This window comes from Rhagoletis pomonella, unplaced genomic scaffold (assembly GCF_013731165.1).
Source record: "Rhagoletis pomonella isolate Grant_MI unplaced genomic scaffold, Rhpom_1.0 Rhpom_scaffold_00001, whole genome shotgun sequence".
NCBI classification, from domain to species: Eukaryota; Metazoa; Arthropoda; class Insecta; order Diptera; family Tephritidae; genus Rhagoletis; species Rhagoletis pomonella.
The window spans coordinates 34,188,852-34,196,656 of record NW_023458555.1 but is presented as its reverse complement, the minus strand read 5'-3'; the positions used below and the strand labels follow the sequence as shown (position 1 = coordinate 34,196,656).

The 7,805-nt window shown below is 27.5% G+C and overlaps 1 protein-coding gene across 2 annotated transcripts in view; it reads left to right on the top strand.

Annotated features, from left to right (window-relative positions):
- The window catches only part of LOC118743176 (protein CREBRF homolog), a 66,877-nt gene that overhangs the window by 1,706 nt on the left and 57,366 nt on the right, over positions 1 to 7,805 (top strand). For both annotated transcript variants that reach the window (XM_036475727.1, XM_036475718.1), the window contains one exon: positions 4,597 to 4,973. The gene's annotated coding sequence lies outside the window, so the exon portion shown is untranslated. Of the gene's footprint in view, positions 1 to 4,596; positions 4,974 to 7,805 lie in introns of those variants that run through there.

Here is a 7,805-nt window from a genome sequence, read left to right as displayed (position 1 = left end):
TTTTTTTCATGGTATCTATTATTTATACGTCCTCCAAAACCGCCAGAAAATACAATGCGGGGGACCAATAAAAAATCTTAAATATTAAAAAATGGTTAAATAAACAATTGGATTTATTGTTGGAGGTCTCCCCATATAAAATACGAGGAAAATTTTGAGCGCTGTGAGCACTCCCTAAATATATTTTGATTTGTTCGATTCAGAACATTCCTAGGTGGTGGCGGCATTAAAATTCCGACTTTATTGTTTTTGTACCACTCTAATGTACATACATACAAAGAACTTTCGCGTTGCGTTCGCTTTCGCCTCGTTTTGACAGCAGGGCGAGTAATACCAGTGGTTATTACAATACACGATTGGCAGCGAATGCTTTGGCCACTAAATTAACATACAAACGGCAGATGAATGAATACATTATAAAACCGATATTTCTCGCTCGCATTCGATTAATAAGGAAAAAATATTTCAAATAAATTTAATTATTTGGAACAGCTGACCATCGACGCACGCAAAATATTGAGGGTAGGCCATTTTTCGGCTTTGTACTGGGCGTTAGCGTCGCCAAAATTTTGACTACATACGTGCACAGCTCCACAGTCAGCTGTCGAAGCGCGGCGAAAGCTAAATGTAGGGGTGCCTTAAGAGCAACGTGAACTGGAATAATTTCACAACAATAGCGAAATATCTACACACGTGCATATATATGTACATATGGATGTAGGTACATTTGTATGTGTAAATGCCTACATTCTAAAAGTATGTACTTATTCGAGCTCGATCGACTGTGTTTGTGGGTCGTGTAGGCGGCTCACGGGGCAAGACAGCCAGACATTTCAATATCAGTCAATTAGGCAGTCATTCGCCCATTCATTCATTTATTCATTCAGTCAGGCAGCTTGGCTGGCTGGCTTGTGAGTGCGAGGCCGCGTGAGCTTTAAAAGTGCTAACGAAGCAAATTTTAACAAAAAGAGCTTTTCACTTTTTTTTTTTATAAATAAAACACCAAAATAAAAGGCCAAATGCGAAATTCGGGAAAAAATAAAATCATATAAAACAAAGAAATTTAAATGATGGAACAAATAAAAATAAATTTAGAAAAAAATTTAATTACAAAAGTGAAAAATGAACAAAAAAGAATAAAAGATGAAACTTATAAACTCTAAAACCAATAAAAAAAAATTTAAAAGATTTAAAAACATAAAATAAAAAAAATAATAATAAAATAAATTATATTTAAATTAAATTAAATTATTGTCTTAGCATGTAAATCTTATAAGTAAATATACAACGAAAAACAAGACGGAAACGGAAGCGCTGATGCTGTGTAAGAAAATAAAAAAGTGCCTAAAAGTATTTAAGATCAATTTTAAATTCAAAGAATGAACTAGCTTTTGAAATGTGGCATTCGCATCGCTGGCCGGCAATGACGTCATCGGCAGCTGAATGTGAACACATGTTTCATACTGTTTGTTGTTTCGCACATTATGAGTATAATTTTTATGTAAACAAAAGATGTTGATCCTAACAATTGTGAAGCAAATGAATTCACAAAGAGCAAATTTTATGGGAAGAGAGAGTAGTCGTATGAATAAGTTTATTTATGAAAAATTTAATTGAATCAAATAATTCAAAAGTAAGGAATGAATATACATACATATAAAGGAGTGGAGAGTATAATAAGAAGAATTACCAAACAACATATGTATAATAAATAATGATCAAATACAGAAATTGTTAGAACAATGAAACAAATTAAATAAATACGAAATGGGTATTAATGAAATATTAGTTTAAAACGAAAAATAGTAAAACAGATAAATGAAAAATAAAGAAATAAAAAGTAGATTTAATCAACAAAAGTAAAACAAAAAATTAAATGTAAAGAAATGAAAAGATTTAAAAAATAATTCTGATGATTGAAAATAAAAGCAAAATATATATAAATAGATAAAAGATAAAAATTAAAATTATACATAACTAATAGAAAATAAATAAAAATTTTATTAATTAATAATACATATCAAATAAAAAATTAAAACCAAAGAATTAAAATTAAAAAATATAGAGATACATATTTGTATGACAAGCTCATTTTTAGTAAGCCTATCCGGTCTGGAAACTATATTGTATCAAGTTTAGCGCAACTCTAATAAATCTTTATTTTTTTGTTTTTGGTAATGCATATTAATGTTAGTTCCTACATAATTTGTAATATGATGACATTTGTACTATAAAAGATATAAAGCCTTATTGAACTAATGAATAATGAATGAATAAATGCAAATGAAATAAAAAATAAAAAAAAGGTGGAGAATAAACAAAAAGCACTTAAAAAAAACTAAAATCAAAGAAAACCAAAAATTAAAAATCAAGCAAAAAATATAAAACTTAGATAATTAAAAAATATGAAAGCTAAAATATAAGGAAAAATATATATCAAAAAGAAAAAAATATATAAAAACAAAAAAGAAAATATATAAAAATAAATAGGAAATGAAAAAATATCAAAAATAAATAAAAAATATAATAGTATAGAAATAAATAAAAATTAAATGGTAAAAGAAATAAATAAAAAATAAAATAGTGCAAAAGTAAATAAATTAAGTCAGTATAAAATTTAATAAGAAAAAATTATAAACGACGAAAATTAAAAATAAACGAAAAACTAAAAATATTAAAATAAAAAAAGTTAGAAACATAAAACGAAAAGGTAAAAAATATGAAATATTGATATTAAAAAAGTAAGCAAATATAAAATGCAAAAAAAATTAAAAGAATATAAGATGTAAAAAAAAAATAAAAACATCTAATTAAACAAAAAATAACAGGTTCAACAACAAGCTTTGGACGCGCTTGACTCGTTACCGGATCGATCCTGATCTAAGTTCATTTAAAAAATTTTCTAGCACCTCTGGAATTATTTGAAGCAAAAATCCGATTGCTTTCTTGTTGAAAGTACTGTATTTAGTACAAACGCACCTTTCAATACATGAAAACACTGTTAACAAAAATTCAAGAAGAAGAAAGCCTGAAATGAAAGAGTGGTTGTAGGTATGAATTAAGAGGCAACATCATCCGTAAAGTCACAAAACCAGCTCAAGAAGCCAGCTGCTAATATCATAAACGGGCGCTAATTTAATAACAAAAAATGTATAAAAAAAAACAAAAAAAAACCGTTGTGTCTGTATGCGTGTGCATAAATTGAAAATCGGCTGATCGTAAAGCAGCGATTAAGCTAGCTTAAAAAAATTAATGTATATGAATTAAGTACACACATACCTATATACACACTAATGCCCGCCAACGAAATAGATGAGCAAAGCGCAGCAGTAAAATGCTAATCGAATGTACAAATTTTGATAAGCCATAAATTTTTTTATAAGTTGGGTTTTTTTTTCAATGTTGTACAATTAACACAAACGAGTAATCGAATAAATTATACGAATGTAGCATACATACTCTAACATATGTACATACATACACACATATATGTATACTATATATATACAAATGCATTAATTTGATTTTTATTTATAAGAAGCATTCGCTCTCTCGATTTGGAAAAAGTGAACCAAATTTTGAATACTAATGTGTATGCACGGACCTACGGACATATGTACAGTCAGCGTCAAAAATATGCATACCGTAACGTTTGGACGACTTTATTTAGTTATATTTTCCGTACCAAATTTTTTTTATTTTTTTTTTTTATAAAAATATACATATGTAGATACAGTAATGGAAAAAATTTAAGAAATTTAAGAAAGAATTTTTATATTGGCCAGTTTTGGCTATATTTCTTTTGTTTACCAAAATCCCCCAAAAATTTCAAACTTTTTATTAAGTAATTTTAGAAAAAAATTCAAGTATGCAGTTTTATAGCCCATTTTTTAGGATAAAATGCAAGTTTCACCACGCTAGAAAAATTGGAAATTTCGATTAAAATTTCCTGCATTTTCTGGAGTTTTTTTTATTAAATTTAGAAAATTTATTCTTGTGTATTTTGCTGTTGATCGAACTATATTTTTATAAAAAAAAATAAGAAAAATTTGGTATGGAAAATATAAATAAATAAAATTGTCAAAACCTCATGATGTGCATATTTTTGACGCTGACTGTATGTATTTAGATATGTACCTCTATATGATGTTTTTTTCCAATTTTTTATATGCCTTTGTATGTCTGTGCGTAGTATAACAAAGACAAACACAATAGGTGCTAAACTATAAAAGAGTAAAACGAAAATTAAACTACCTAAAAGAAAATGCTAAAAATTTTAAGAAATAAAAAAGTGAGTTCAACATGCGTGACACACTTTTAGTAAATAGTTGGACTGGCATTTAGATGAAAAACGCATAAATTAAATAGAAAACACAAATTTGTTTTATTTTGTGGTTTTTTTTTTAGCTGAGAATGGGAAAGAAATCGAAAACTTAATTTTAAAAAGTGTAAACAAATTTAAGTAAACAAATTTTTATTAAAAAGCGCTTACAATTTTGTTCAGAAAAATTCTAAATAAACTAGAAAAAAGTTTAAACTTGTAGACAAGGTGCAGGAGTGTATTAAGAAAAAAATTACAATAATTTAAAATTCTAGGAAGTGCTTGAAAAACTACCAAAAATAAATCCAAATATTAAACTTCATTGAAAAAAAAAAATCTGAAGACCAGCAGAGAAACCGCATTAATTTCAACTTTTTTTTTTTGCGGAATTTCTCATCAAATTCTTCAATCAGCAAGACAGCAGCATTGTACCATAAGAGGATAAAAAGTTTCTTGTGGTTCACTTCAGTTTTGCACGCATTTTTGCGTGACTTCATTTCGAGCGTCCAGAACTTTCATGCTGTCGTTGGTGGCTGAAGAGAAGATTGCGTAAGAGAAGCCAAAGCGAGAGGCGATTAAAGAAAAGGCCGGCAGGCCTTCAAACCACGCGAAGACAGACCTTTTTGTTCGATCGTGCGGTGTGGCAGAAAAGGTAAAATATAAAACAAAACAATATTACATACGTAAATATGTACATAGGTGTAAATACGTACAGGTGTAGTCGGACTGGACTTGGTTGCTTTCAAAATTTACTTATTGTAAAATAAGGATGCGATTACTTTTCCACGCAGATATTGAATAAATTTTCATACAGAAATTAAATGTATGTACTTCAAATTTCTCATGAACCACTTTCGGCACGGTCCGACTTGGTATGTTTATACATACTACATGCATATGTACCTACATACATATGTACACATGTAACTACTACAGAACTTGTTCGCTAAATTGAATGAGTTATTGGACTTTTCATGAAAAATTATTTCAGAATATTTCTTTTCTCTACAAGGTTAAACTGACGATGCAAAACTTAAAAAGAAAACCGGTTAAAGCTCAATACATTGTAAAAAATAAATGTAAACAAAGCCCAAAAACTGTACAAAATTACTTTAATATACATACATCCCTGCATATTTCTTACCGTGAAGTCAATATAGCGTAAGCGAAAATAACTCAATAAGAATATAAGCGCAAACAATCAATTTTTATTTCCAATACGAATTCTATCGTTATTTTCTACAGCGTACTATCCTATCTTGAAAGCCCTTTTCTGTCTTTCGAAAGACTAATTGAAAGATTCGCTGACGAGGAGCGTCTCAGCGTTATTCTGTATATCTTTAAGCAATAAGTTTTCTAAAACTTAAATGAAATTTAAAAAAATTTCAATAGTGTTATACATATGTAGTTCATTTCCACCAAGCCTTAACTGCATTTTACGCCTAAAAGGTAATTGCTCATATTAAGTAGAGACAATCGGTAGCAAAAAAAAAAAACAAACAAAAAGTAAGAAATAAATTTTACTGATCACACAATGTTAACATTATTTGCACTTACTTGAACTCTCAACTGCAGTCAAGCTCTTGGTGGAAAGAGGCTATTACTGAGCCACGAATTTTTTTTTTAGGAAAAATGGAAGAAGTAACAAATTTAAGGCGTAGATATTATAGCTGCTATTTCGACTAAAAAAATATGTATATATTCCTTTTTAAAACAATAACAACTAGAAATTAAAAGAAAATTAAATAAAAAAAAAAAAAACAAAATCATAGGAAAAAATTAATAAATCAATAAACAAGTTTCTAACCTTAAGTTATATAAAAAATATGTTTTTTAACAATAAAATCTAAAACTTGAGATCAAATTAAATTAAATTAAATAAATAAAAATTCTTTCTAAAATAATATAATCTGAAACATAAAATAAAAAATAGAAAAAATTTAGCAAAAGGATAAATATAGATATATTTTTTAAATAATTAAATCTGAAAATTGAAATTGAGTCCTCGGGCTGCGGAATTTTTTTTAAATTTAATATTAGATATTTAGTTTTCTTTTAATCATTGGATTTTATTGTTTATATGTACATACGTATACATTTTTTTGATTCCTTTAGTTTTGTTTGTCTTTTTTTTAAGATTTGTTTTTTCTTTTTTGATTAAATTTTCTTCTAATTTTTAGATTTTATTATTTCAAATATATATTTCTTCGACTTGATTTGCTTCTAATTTTTAGTTTATGTAATTGTTTAAAAAAAATATATATTTTTTAATGTCCTATAATTTTTAGGGGTTTTTTTTATTTTTTGGTTTAGTTTAATTAAATTTTTTTTTTCTTCAATTTAATTTATAGATTTTATTATTCGAAAAAGAAAAATATGTTTTTAATGTCATTTAATTTCCAGAAATTTTTATTTTTAAAATGGTTTCTTTTTTAATTTAATTTTGTATATTTTTTTTTAATTTTCAGTTGTCATTAATTAAAAAAATATATTTATTTTTAAATTTAATTTTATTTTTATTTTTATTTATTGCTTAAAGACCAGCAAAATAACGCTGGACCTTCTCTTTAACAGATCTTTTGATTAGTCTTTCGTAAGAGAGAAAAGAGCTTTGAAGATACTATGTAGTTGCTAGAATTAACAATTGGCTTACAAAAGACTTTTGTCTTTCGAAAGACTGTGGTGAGTTGAAAGACAGTGGCCATAATTGCCACATAAGATTTCGCCAACCCAAAAACATATTTTCTCTGAAGTAGTTTTTTGTTTGCTCTTCTCTTATTTTCACTTTTAATTCTTATAAATATATATTTAGAACATTACTAATTGTATACGTGCCTTGTTTTGTTTAATATCATTGGCAGTTCCTCCCACATTCACACCTTTTGGTAAATTAAATTTTTGCAAAATATATAAAATCATTTTATATCCCCCTCCCGTTGAGGCATAAGCAGATAATTTACGTTCATACATACACCCTCATGTATATGTGCATATATATATATAGTATGCATATGTATGAAAGTATGTAGGTATCTGTTGCACTGATTACATTCTGCTTTGGTCTGAGGATTGGCTATTTTTAGCCAACTTACTTAGTTACGAGTATACATTTTCAATTGAATTTTCTTCCTCTTCCCTGCGCTTACTTGCCTATAATCGCTTTTGTGTTCCACTTATTTATTTATTTACCTCCTTTTTTGTGGGTGTGTATTGAATTAATTTTAGTTTTCTTTCTCTTTAGTATTTGGTTATTTTTAGATGCGCGTCATACGGTGGTGTGGTTCCGTGGCGAAGGATATGCATACATACATACATATTTCATGCATATAAAGGACGCACATTTTTACTAGTGGGCGTTAAACTAGTGGGTATAAATAATAGAGCAGTTTTCTCCTACATAAGGAAGAAAACTTTGTTTTTATTTTCGATTGCGGTTTCGTGAGAAAAAGGAGTAGTAAAGATAAAAAACAAATTACCGTTTAAC